We start from the raw sequence: 14,614 nt of genomic DNA on the forward strand, positions 1-14,614 counted from the left end.
AAATTTTTTTGTGCGAGACGTACCGAAGAATGTTAAATTTATGAAATTCGGATTGTTTTCTTCGCTTCAAAATTATTAAATCATTTTATAAATTTTTATTATGAAATCATTTTCTCAAAAATGAAAATGGCATCAATGTTGAAACATGCTGTGATGAAACAATTCAAAAAGGGTACTGAGATTTTTATTTTTCTCTCTATCACAAGTAGCCCTATACAAATTAATATTAATATAACATTAAGTTAAATTGAGAAATTCTCTCTTAACGCGCTGTACGTCGATAAATGTGTTATCCAGCGCCCTCCAAAGGAAACCTTGCATGATTTCTAGTGTGTTTTCCATTTCCATACGCATGAAGTAACAAACTAGAACTATAAAATCGATTTTTTCATGACTACTTCATGATAGAAACCTGCAGATAGTCTCAATCTCTCCGTTACAACAAGCCAAATAAGTATATATTCATGTTTATCTTGTAGTTTATGTGTTATCCAGCTCCCTCCAAAGAAAACCTTGTATGATTTCTAGTGCTTTTTCCATACACATGAGGTAACAAACTAGAGCTATAAAAACGATTTTTCCATGACTACTTCATGATAGAGACTTGCAAATGGTCTCAAATCTCTTTGTTACAACAGACCGAATAAGAATATCTATATTAAATGAAAAAGACTATGAAATTGTCAAAAAACCACAGATTTATTGATACTTAGAAAGATCGGTTTCGGTTATTACACCATTGTCAATCTCCGATAAACTAATAATCTCAACTACACAAAAAAAAGAATAACTATGTTTATCTTGTAGTTTATTTTCGTATCTAGTCTTAATGTATCTTGATAGAAAATCTGGTGTGGCGCACTCACACAACTTTCCTTGCCGTTATGAAAAATGATCACCTGACGCTAGTGTTCCCGCGCATCTCAAGTCAAATATTTGAGCCAGCTGGTGACAGGACAATAACGCTGGAGACACACATGAGGTCTGCTATCTCTTCATAGTGAATGATTTAATAGAATCAACAATATAATTTGCAATTAAATAATCACATTTTTTCGAATTTAAAGCTAATTTTCAATTTTAGGTGAAAATGTTACTGAACATTAATTGTAGAGATTTTCATGCTCAATCTACTCCTCTTGATTTTTTTTTCAATTGTATCTGAAGCCTGATAATTGGGAATGTATCCACATTGATGGGGCGGAGCTCCTGAAATTTTCACAGATATGAGACTTGTGGCAGTTGATAGAGCTTATCGATGACTATTTTAGTTATGAATTTGATCAAAATCGTTGGAGCCGTTTTCGAGAAAATCATGAAAAACCCTGTTTTTGACAACATTCTCGCCATTTTAGCCGCCATCTTGAATTGCATTTGATCGAAATTGTTCGTGTCGGATCCTTATAGTGAAAGGACCTTAAGTTCCAAATTTCAAGTCATTCTGTTAATTGGGAGATGAGATATCGTGTACACAGACGCACATACACGCATACACACACACACACACACACACAACACACACACACACACATACCGACCAATACCCAAAAACCAGTTTTTTGTACTCAGGGGACCTTCAAACGTATAGAAATTTAGAAATTGAGGTACCTTAATTTTTTTCGGAAAGCAATACTTTCCTTACCTATGGTAATAGGGCAAGGAAAGTAAAAAGAATAACTATGTTTATCTTGTAGTTTATTTTCGTATCTAGTCTTAATGTATCTTGATAGAAAAATACAGTCATCCAAGTAACAGCTGGGAAACTCATGATACAACTATCCTAACACACTGTTGCAACTGGATGGTGGGGAGGAGAGGGTTGTCACATTTTTCTATAGAATGAACAAATCGAGCACAGTATATAAATGTTATATAGGAATTGGGATTGAACTGCGTTGGAAGGCTATGAATAATGCATTAGAATCAGTTTAGATGAAGCAGAGACGTCCCAGCTTCTTTGGTATCAGAGGGATACCCATAGGAGGAGAAGGAGAAGTTGGAGAAGTAGGAGAAGAAATAGGAGAAGAAGGAGAAGTAGGAGAAGCAGAAGTGGGAGACGGATGAGTAGGAGAAGGAGACGTGGGAGAAGGAGGAGTTGGATAAGGAGAACTAGGAGAAGGAGACGTGGGAGAAGAAGAAGTGGGCGAAGGAGAAGTAGAAGGAGAAGTAGGAGGAGAAGAAGGAGGAGAAGAAGGAGTAGAAACAGGGACACAAAACTCAAGTGCGAAATGCTAATGACTTCAAAAGCATGAGCAGCAAATACTGGACAAAACCTGAGAAATGTCTAAATGTAGAGCTCATTGAATAATGCATGATCGTTGTGGTAGTAAGAGAGTGAAAAAGAGAGAGAGTGATAGAATGAGAAAGAGATATATATATATATATATGATGAGAAAGAGAGAGATAGAGGGAGAGATTGAGAGAGCGAGACAGAAAGAGATCTATTGATTGATTGGGTACTTTATTTATGTAGATTACAATATATACTGGCTCATACACTTATATACAATAGCTTACAATACAGCAAAATTATGGATGAATTTACATAATATAGACTAAGAAAATAATTATTGAACTGCATATGATATGAGAAAAACAATTTGTAATAACTAAAGATAATATTGTTATGCATCTACATAAATTGGCGGAGCTTTGGACATATCAATGTCCATTCTTCGGAAAGAATATTTAAAATATCCTTCCCACTAACTCTCTATCAAAATGAGAGAGAGAGAGAGAGAGAGAGAGAGAGATGGTGTTAGAGATAGATTGATCGCCTTTATTAAGGGCGGAGTTAGGACTCCAGGTCCTCTCTGTCGCTACACAACCCTAAGATTGATTGATTGATTGAGTACTTTATTTATGTAGGTTACATTATATACTGGCTTATACACTTATATACAATAGCTTACAATACAGCAAAATTATGGATGAATTTACAAAATATGAATTGAGAAAATAATTATTGAGCTGTATATAATATAAAAATGCAATAGAAATAGTCTCACACTATAACTACCTGGGTATCATCATCAATGAGAAATGGAATAACACACAAGAAATAAGATGCCGCATAGAAAAAGCAAGAGTTGTCTTCAATAAATTGAGTAAGGTGTACAAGAGTCTCGACCTTACTCTATTAACTAAATTGAGACTATTGCGTTGCTATGTGTTCTCCGTTCTGTTGTATGGGGTAGAAGCATGGACCCTCACAAAAGAAACAATTGTGAAGATTGAAGCTTTTGAACTCTGGCTGTATAGAAGAATGCTGAAAATATCCTGGACGCAAAATGTTACCAATCAAGAGGTTCTCAGGAGAATGAATAAAGAACCGGAGCTTCTGAATACCATTAAGAGTAGAAAACTCCAATACCTCGGCCACATTATGAGGAATAGCTCAAGATACAGACTTCTGCAAGAGATCCTTCAAGGAAAAATCAACGGAAAAAGGGACCTGGCAGAAGAAGAATTTCATGGCTGGCAAATGTGAGGCTATGGTTTCACCAGTCATCTGCAGAGCTGTTCCGTAGCGCCGTCGACAAAATCAGGATAGCCATTATGATCGCCAAACATCCGAAACGGAGCAGGCACGTGAAGAAGAAGATATAATATGAAAAAAAAAACAATTTGTAATAACTATAGATAAAAAAGATGATATTGTTATGCTTCTACATAAATTGGCGGAGCTTTGGACATATCAATGTCCATTCTTTGGAAAGAATATTCGAATATATATAAGATCGATTGATTGATTGATTGAGTACTTTATTTATGTAGATTACAATATACTGGCTTATACACTTATATACAATAGCTTACAATACAGCAAAATTATAGATGAATTTACATAATATAGACTAAGAAAATAATTATTGAACTGTATATGACATGAAAAAGTAATTTGTAATATAATAACTATAGATATTATATTGTTATGCATCTACATAAATTGGCGGAGCTTTGGACATATCAATGTCCATTCTTCGGAAAGAATATTAAAAATATCCTCCCCACTAACTCTCTACCAAAACGTTAATTTAATTAATTAAACTAAGGATTTATTTATTAATGGAAATTTTGTGAAAGTTTTAATTGATATAAATATTTAAGAGAAAAAAAAATTGATAGAGTAAAATAATTATAAAGGTAGATAAGATCAAATTATTGATTAATAAAATGAAGTAGGCTGAAAGTAGATCAGGGTAATCAACTTTAAGTAATATACAGCAGTAGCAGTGGATAATTAAAATAACATGAGTTTATATAATATATATATACAATTCATTCTATAACAGGTTTAAAGGTTTGTATTTGTGGGATTGGTGGGGGATGGTTGTCATGTGATCGTTCCAAGGCCAGACAGTTTCAGTCATTTGTTCCAAAATATGATTTTTTAAAGTCAGGATGAAGCTCGCTCGGCTCTCGATGGACCTGATAGAAACAGGAAGTGCATTCCATGCACGACAGGCACTGACTAAGAAGGATTTTGTGAAAATAGTAGTTCGATGATTGGGTATCCTTAAAGTACTTTCTCCGGTTCTAGTATGTGAAGCATCTATCCTCCTACCTTCAGAGACAAATTTGAAATCATCTATAAAATAGTTCGGATTACCGTATTTCAAGATATCTCTAACAAGCTTGACTATTCGAAAAAGCCTTTGATCGGGAAGCTTTAATGTTGAACTAGCAATGTGGGCTGGGGTGATATGATCATATCGTTGGAGAGAGTAGACGAAACATAGACAATAATTTTGGCACCGCTGTAGTTTATCATTCAAGAGAAGGAGAGAGAGACAGAGGGAGAAAAGAGATAGTGAGAGAGCGAGAGACTGAGAGACTTCATCCAGCATTCAACTCACCAACGAATTCTATTTCGATAAGATTTTATTGAGTGAATCATGACAGCCATGGTTATTCAATTTGTCCAGAGAAATACTTCTGCTGATATTTGCATAATTATTTCAAGTATATTCATGAGACAGAGAATATTCATATCGTTAGACAACATTGAGAAATGGGAGACGTTCCGGACAGTAGTCTTCCTGAATAATTGTATTTTATTTGTTTGATTCATTCGATGAAACGAAAATTCGAGGGAGGAAAAGTATGAGGTGAACTCGTTGGTCTTCCCCTAAATATTCTGATAAACAACTATTGTGTATAATCCCATCAATAAAATCATTCAATGATTCATGAATGAAATATACAATTAAATGTTGGTTGCTATTGACACATACTTAGGTATAACTATCAGTTTCAAGCATTGTCTATTGAAGAAAATGTTCCTTTCTGCCACTCCATACTTGTTTCAATTTAAAATATAATTTCACTTGTTCAGCTTGACTTGCTACTTCCACTTTTCGTGTAGTTGAGAAGTTGATATTGTAGTAATTATTCATATTAAATGAAAAAGACTAAGAGATTGTCAAAAAACACAGATTTATTGATACTTAGAAAGACCGGTTTCGGTTATCACACCATTGTCAATCTCTGATAAACTGAAACTAAATACAAGAGCAGCAGAATTTATACTAGTAGGCAAGTACTGCTACTGGTCAAGGGCAAGAACGCCTGCCATTGGCCCAGCTAGACAGTCTCCTCCCACTCAATGGTGTCACAAAATGGCGGCTTCAGCAACAGACTCGTCATGATAACAAAATTTAATTCCAGTACAAAATAGTAACCAGGGAAACAAGTGAAGGATAATAAAACAAATATGTAAATGGAAAAACTATTGACTAATGTATGCTTACAATGTTATGATAAAACTAAATTCGTAGTGTTGTATTGGTTGAAATGAATCTTGTCATTTAAAATATACTAGGAATTTTCCTTAATTACTCTTGTTATTTCTAAAGCCTCTGGAATATTCAATGATCTGCCTTTGTTATTACCATGCAGAAATTCAACATTCTCCTTAGCTGTGAACTTGTGATTATTTGTTATCAAATGTTCTGCAAAGTTAGATTCCCCATTTTGTTTATTCCAATCTCTGATGTGTTCTTAATCCTACTTGTGAAACTTCTACCTGTCTGACCCAGGTAACAAGCACCACATTCAAGTTTGTACACCCCACTTTTATCCCAAATATCAATTTTGCCTTTACTCCAGCTAAATAGACCATTTAAAATAATAAAAATATATATAATTAATGAATAATATTCATTGAACTGCAGAAATAATATGAACTATGAGACTGGAGCCAAGTTGCACAAAGTCCTGTTAAATGTAAACCGTCATTATATACCACGAGAACCAATCAGAAAAGACTTCCTTTATATAAAGCCTTATCTGATAGGTTCTCGTGGTATTTAATCAAGATTAAAATTCAAAAGGCTTTTGTGCAACCGGGCCTGGAAGTTTCTGAAGGTGATAAATCAGTGGCTACTTTTCCCTTCACAGTATTATTATTGGAATCTAGTGTGAGAGAAATTAAATTTGACTCTCCTCATGATGTTATCAGTAAGAGTGATATTGGTCTAAGAATTGCAACTTCATCCTGTTTTACTGAGTCTGGTCGTGGGTTCGAATCCCACCCGGGAGCATGGTTATATCATATGATCTTCTCTCCCTATTACTATCAATGCAAAAGAAGTCGCTTAAGTGGGCATCTACTAGAAAACACCTTAATTAGGACCTAATTCATCAAAACGAAAACTTGGTTTGAGCGCCAGTTAAAAATCTGGTGTGGCGCACTCACACAACTTTCCTTGCCGTTATGAAAATTGATCACCTGACACTAGTGTTCCCCCGCATCTCAAGTCTACTTATAAACAAAGATCAGAGCCAGCTGGTGACAGGACAATAACGCTGGAGACATACGAGGTCTGCTATCTCTTCATAGTGAATCATTTAATAGAATCAACAGTTGCCAACAGTTTGCAATTGAAATAAAAATATTTTCTCAAATTTCGTGCTTATTTTCAATTTTAGGTGAAAATGTTACTGGACATTAATTGTAGAGATTTTCATGATCAATCTTCTCCGTTCAAATTTTTTTGTTCAAATTGCATCTAAAGCCTGATAATTGGGAATCTAAAATCAAACTTTGCATAGATGGGGCGGAGCTCCTGAAATTTTTACAGATATGGGACTAGTGGCAGTTGATATAGCTTATCAATGACTATTTTAGGTAAAAATTTGATCAAAATCGTTGGAGCCATTTTCGAGAAAATCACGAAAAACCCTGTTTTTGACAACATTTTCGCCATTTTAGCCGCCATCTTGAATTGCATTTCATCGAAATTGTTCGTGTCGGATCCTTATAGTGTAAGGACCTTAAGTTCCAAATTTCAAGTCATTCCGTTAATTGGGTGATGAGATATCGTGTACACAGACGCACATACACTCATACACACACACACACACACACACACACACACACACACACACACACACACACACACACACACTCATACACACACACACACACACACACACACACACACACACACACACACACACACACACACACACACACACACACACACACACACACACACACACACACACACACACACACACACAACACACACACACACACACCACACACACACACACACACGTGGTACCTTGAAACGTATAGAAGTTTAGAAATTGGGGTACCTTATTTTTTTCGGAAAGCAATACTTTCCTTACCTATGGCACGGAATAAGCATAAAGTAGTGTTTCTTTCCTCTGTGCCTATGGTAATAGGGCAAGGAAAGTAAAAACTTTCGAGGAACTCATACGGATTCCCTTCATTTAGTGACGTATCTAAGAAAATAGTTACATCACAATTTCAAGTCATTCCGTTAATTGGGAGATGAGATATCGTGAACACAGTCGCACATACACTCATACACACACACACACATACAGACCAATACCCAAAAACCACTTTTTTGGACTCAGGGTACCTTGAAACGTATAGAAATTTGGAAATTGGGGTACCTTAAAGCAATACTTTCCTTAGCCTACCTATGGTAATAGGGCAAGAAAAGTAAAATCATCTGACTTGGAAATAATTGCCGTTCAAACCTAGTTTTCGTTTTTGGTGAATTTGTGCCTAAGAAATCCCCATAGTTGACTTCTTATAGAAGTACCCAGATAAGTGATAAAAGCACATGTTAAACAAAGTTCTTAAGTATCTTGAATGATTGATGATAAGATTGAATGATTGATTAATAAGTACCACAATAAAAAATTTAAAATTTCAGCAGTGGGATTACAGGTGTGGGAGAGAGAAGCGAAAGTACCAATGCTGAATTGAAAAGAGACAACAATACAAGTTTAAGAAACTTTGAAACTCATTTATTATGTAGTGGCAGTGTAGCCTAGATTCTACGCTACGTTCTCTAAGAAAAACTGTAGCAATGTAGGTAGCCCGAAGGGTATATTATATATGAATTTTTGAACTCATGAACTTTCAAAATTGGCCTTATGATACAATAAGATACATGAAGTTACAAACATTTTTATTCTTCTCAACTTATTATTTATTTATTCTTATGGCTTCTATTGGCAGAGAGATCCTTTTGGATGTTCTGCATTGGCCGTATTTCCCAATTTTATTTCCTATCAACACTCAAGTTAATAGGTTATGTCTTGGCTTTTTCATGTTTTCTCACAAAAAATTGCACTTTGAGTTTTTATTTTATAAAGTTTAAAATCTCAATTTTTATTTTCCTCAATGAATTGCTTTCATAATGACTCATTTACGTTTTCAACATTCAAACTCATCCAGGGAGCCTCATGATACAATACGATACATGCAGTTACATACATTTATTTTTCTCAATGGACTATTTTCTATGATAAATTAACCACTTTCCCAACATTTGAACTCCCTCAGAAAGCCTCATGATACAATAGGATACATTCAGATTCAAACGTTTTTACTTTCCTTGCCCTATTACCATAGGTAAGGAAAGTATTGCTATCCAAAAAAATTAAGGTACCCCAATTTCTAAATTTCTATACGTTTCAAGGTCCCCTGAGTCCAAAAAACTGGTTTTTGGGTATTGGTCTGTATGTGTGTGTGTGTGTGTGTGTATGAGTGTATGTGCGTCTGTGTACACAATATCTCATCTCCCAATTAACGGAATGACTTGAAATTTGGAACTTAAGGTCCTTTCACTATAAGGATCCGACACGAACAATTTCGATCAAATGCAATTCAAGATGGCGGCTAAAATGGCGAAAATGTTGTCAAAAACAGGGTTTTTCGCGATTTTCTCGAAAACGGCTCCAACGATTTTGATCAAATTCATACCTAAAGAAGTCATTGATAAGCACTATCGACTGCCACAAGTCCCATATCTGTAAAAATTTCAGGAGCTCCGCCCCATCAATGCAGATAGATTCCTAATTATCAGGCTTCAGATACAATTGAAACAAAAAAAATCAAGTGGAGTAGATTGAGCATGAAAATCTCTACAATAATTGTAGACATTAATTATTAATGTTCTGTAACATTTTCACCTAAAATTGAAAATAAGCTTTAAATTCGAGAAAATGTGATTATTCAATTGCAAATTATTGTTGATTCTATCAAATCATTCACTATGAAGAGATAGCAGACCTCATGTGTGTCTCCAGCGTTATTGCCCTGTCACCAGCTGGCTCAAATCTTTGAATAGTAGACTTGTGATGCGCGGAACACTAGCGTCAGGTGATAAATTTTCATAACGGCAAGGAAAGTTGTGTGAGTGCGCCACACCAGATTTTTGTTTTCTACAATTTGCTGTTTATCAACTACTTTTCAAAAGTCAAACTCCTTCAGAAAGCCTCATGAAGTCATGATACAATATAGGATAGATGCATTGATTTATTTTCAAACACTTCTATTTCTCTCAATGGACTGTTTCTATGATGAATAATCAACTGTTTTTCAAACATTTGAGCTAGCTCCTTCAGAAAGCCTCATGATAAAATAGGATACATTCACTTTCAAAAAATTTATTCTTTTCAATGGACTGTTTTTCATGATGAATCAACTCCTCTCTCAACATTAAATCCTACAGAAAGTCTCTTAGTGAAATGGGATGATGTATCAATCTTTGAATATTTCCATTCTTCTCGATGAGCTGTTTTCATGATCAATCTTTGATCTACTCTGCTAACATTTGAACACATTCAGGAAGCCTCATCATACATACAAAAGAATACATTTCGTTACAATCTTTTATTCATCTTGATAGACAATTACTTCTTGTTCTAATCAATTCACTAGTTCTCCAAGATTCAATTAACACCTTCACAAGTGAAAAGATCAAATTTCGTTGAAAAGAATCCATATTGAAGATTCACAAAAGAATAAACACTTATCGACTTGGTAAGTAGCCTACCTATTTGATGCAGCCAGAAAGTAGAGAAGGTATATTCTCTGTACCCTCTCAAGATGCAGCTCTTTTAAGCCTGATCGTGTTGTGAATGAGAATCCATTAAGAGGGAGGGCACAGGCGATGGAATTTCAAATTGAAAAGCATTATATTAGGCTAACCGTTTCACAGCCTTGTTTGTGTAAAGTTGCTGCCTTTCCTCGGCTACTTTTTGTTTGTCACTATCTCTGTCTTATCCCTTTCTGTTTATCTTCCTGTATCTTTCTCCATCCATGTCTCATCCCTAGACGCGCATTCGCACATTGGAAACGCTGCGGCATTCTTTTCAATTTCTGTCGCAGACTTGCTTCGAGATTATTTGCTTGAAGAGTGATAGTGGAATAGACCACGGTATATAGAAGAAGAAAAAATACCGTGGAATAAACCTACTCTAATCATTCTTGGTCGACAGGCTGTTGGAAGAATGAGAAATTGCGTTAAAGTGAGGCCACACGCTTCTCTTCAGTCTGGCAATACAACCGTAGTTCAACAGATTCACGATAGGTCTCGGTAGCGTACAGTGGAGGTTTTGTCAAGGTATCTTGTCTTGATGTAACAAAAGACAATTCGACCGTTTTGGAATGTATTCGAAGACAAACCCACATATAGAGCTGCGTGAGAACTCTGTCAATTAGGGCAAATATATGCATTCTATGGCAAAACATTTCCAGATACATTATGTAATTTATAGTGAGGTGCACGTTATGAGTCAGTGGATAAGCTAGGACAACAGCGTTGCAGATTCTCCACATTACCACAACCGTCTATAGAAGTTGGCTGATTCTTGCATAGCCTGTTTCATATTAGAAAACAGCCTTTATCCTTGTTGATAATGGGCGATCATACATATTTTATACATCAAGGAAATATATTTTTCCAACAGTTACGTTGAAAAGTGGCCATTGCTGCACTGATTACAGAACGCAAAGAATCACTTTTCCGCTCTAGTGCAGGAAAAATTTTTCTGCACTCCAGATTTGCAACATGGCAACACAAAATACTTAGTAGGTTATATGGAGCAACAGTGCAGCAAAATCAAAATGAAGTTCGTAACAGTGACTGGGCTGCTATAGTGAGCAGACGTGCAACGAGGCACAACGCGCAAATTATTAGTATTAGATATTATAACCAAGGACAACATTTTTATTCAATTTGACAATAAATTAAGGTTTTTATCAATAATGAAATTACACAGAAAAACATTTGATGCATTTCAGGCAATTTTACCCATGATTACCCACTTTTCATATTCAATGGTAACTGTAGGAAAAACTTAATGTGAAATACATGTGCAAAGTTCCTCTGCTGCACTCAAGAAGCCATTCCGCCCTCGCCTACGGCTCGGGCGTAAACGTTTCTTTCGGTGCAGCAAACTGCCACTTTGTGCACTAGTTGCACAAATAACTATTTCAATGATTTAATGATAATTTGGTAAATTTTAATAATTGAGATTGATTATTGTGATAATTATTATATTCTAATATGATCAAAAACAATCTGGGAACGCTTTTGAGCTAGAGAAGGATCAAGCTATCTGCTATGTTCAATGACAGATAAAAATATCAACACCAATGATAAGATGCTGACTTTATAACGTGGATTTCATTATAGAAAGAGTGATTATACAAGTATTGATATTCAGTTTTAAGGCTGACCACTAACGACAGGACATGCATGATGAGCATGTGTGTACACACATGTCGTCATACATTGCTGTGTCATCACAACTATAGTGAAGTCCACGTTATAATGTCAGTGGATAAAAATAGAACAACAGCTTTGCCTGTCCTCTGCCTTAATTAATTACATTTATACCTTGTCAAAAATAGATTTGGCATCGTTGCAGAGCTAGGAAATGATAGTACTACCTGCTTCGTCGAATGATAGACAAGGATAGCAGGATCAAAGTTAATCTAATACTGTCATTATAACGTGGACCTCACTATAAAGACTTCAAACAACATTCATCAAGGTCAGGTTTTTGTTTCTTTAATCTTTTGTTGTTTACTTTCTCTTTTCAACTCTATTTGAGATTAATTATTTTATATCATATGGTTTGTGATTTCCCAGTATTTTATTCATTGTAATTGGTTGTTTACTTCATGTTGGAAGCTGCTATCAAAAGTTGTCTTTTCTTAAAACCTCTTGTTGATGACAAAGCATGCATGATGAATATGTCTGTACACACGTGTTCATCATGCATGTTATGTAGTTAGTGATGAGCCAGAAGTGATCTTTACCTAATTCAACAAGCAACACAACAAAATATTCACACACAAAGAATACACTTTTCAAATAGATCGTCTACTCTCTCTTCGAGCAATTCTTACCCTTCATATAGTATTGCGTTCAGATAGTATTGTGCTCAGAAGCAGTTTTTTAGCTCCATCGCTATCTATGAACAGTGAGGGCACTCTATAATATTATGTTTGCTCCACTCTGTGAATCAGAACAGCTGTTGCGTTGCTTACGGAACTACAAGGCTAGAACACTCAGGTGATCAGCTGTTCAAAAGCGTACACTTCAACTCGTGTTTACATTGAAAACCCTATGTTGAATGGAATTAATCGTGAATAAACGTTAATAATTCAACTGATAATCACTCTTTTCGAATAAAGACTTGTTATTTTATTTTTCCAATTCAAATTTTAACCTACATCATAAATTTCAAGGGTAGTAATCATTGAATTATATTAATATTTTTAGTTGTTGGTTAACAAATTTGTAGGTTACTTGTTTCAAGATAGCTTATTCAAATTCAAACTTACTTCTTTTACAAAAGTATCAAGTTTAGCAGAGGCATGGTTTATAAATAAGAATTATCATGTTATTGAACAAAAATAAATTATAAAAACATTGTTGATAAACTAAATTAGTTTCTTTCTAAACGAATTTAAGTACAATGTATTTACGGTTGCGCTGAACTCTATTCTGGAGTTTAAGACTAAATTCATTATTATTTCAAAACTTCCAAGTAAAAAAGTGTTGATTTTAAATCGTGTAGGATAAATATTATATATATATACATATACCGTAGGATAAATATTATATATATATATACATATACCGTATATATGATTCATGGCTGGCATACATTTAATAGAGAATGAGTTACAATTTATAAAATAGTGTACCGTACCCTGGTAGGTCTACAAAATTAACTGTATAGTTTATCACCGTAATTTTTTTATTGAAATTATGACATTTACAATCATGAATAATATTTCAATTGAACTACTGTATATACCTATACTTTCTTCAAAGTTTAGAATCATTAAACTGCCAGTAGTGTTTTGGATTACGGTATGTGTTTCCTCTGACCCCACAACTGTGGGTAATTGATAAAGGAGAAGTTATTGAAGATCGTGCTGTAATTCAAATAGCAGAGCTTCAAAACTGAATGAAGTATGAACATATCAGTTTTTGACATTATATTTTATTATTAATATATATTAGGTAGAAGTAAAATGACACTCGTCATTCTTTCACCAATTAATCTATTTACTCACCCGGATAAGTAAGAAAGTCGTGTTTCAGTTGATTCGTTGTTGATTATCCATATTTATTACCAATATTATTACAATGTATTGTGTTTTGATAACTTTAAACTGAAAAAGCACATATTCTTTTGGTGTAACGACGACCGTTTAGTGCTGGTGTTGTACATTCTCAAGCCAAACAGAAACTCGAAACGGTCGTCGCCACACCAAAAGAATGTGAGTGTTTTTTCCCTTTAAAGTTATCAAAATGAAATATAGTTAATGTTCAACCTTCTAGTGGCGCACTAAGACACTACCTCCGTAAACTCGGAGGTGTAGTGACTGAGACCGTAATTGAAAAAAAATTCAAAGACGACCAATATGGTATGCGCTTTTTTAAGAATTGACAGAAAAATGTTGTTAATGTTGTTCAGTTATAGGGTCTAGAAATTTAAAATAACTAAACCTTATTGACTTCTATATCGCCCAGAATAGGCGATTTCTCTGCTCTTACCAGCGTTTTCTTAGCTTTCAAGAGAAAATTCTTACGTTTGGTACAAAATTTCAGGTAGCTTGAGGTGTATTAGTTATGTAGGCTATTGAAAGGGCTTAGAAGGTGTGCTAGAAATTGGCGTTTCCAGTGTTTATCTGTGTTTTATCAGGATTTTCAAAACCAAATGAGCAGAAAATGTTCAAATTTTATACACATTTTTAGCATATGAAATAACAGTTCAATGAATGAAATGACAAATTTATAGCAACACTGAATTGGGT

Source organism: Nilaparvata lugens, chromosome 6 (assembly GCF_014356525.2).
Source record: "Nilaparvata lugens isolate BPH chromosome 6, ASM1435652v1, whole genome shotgun sequence".
NCBI lineage: Eukaryota > Metazoa > Arthropoda > Insecta > Hemiptera > Delphacidae > Nilaparvata > Nilaparvata lugens.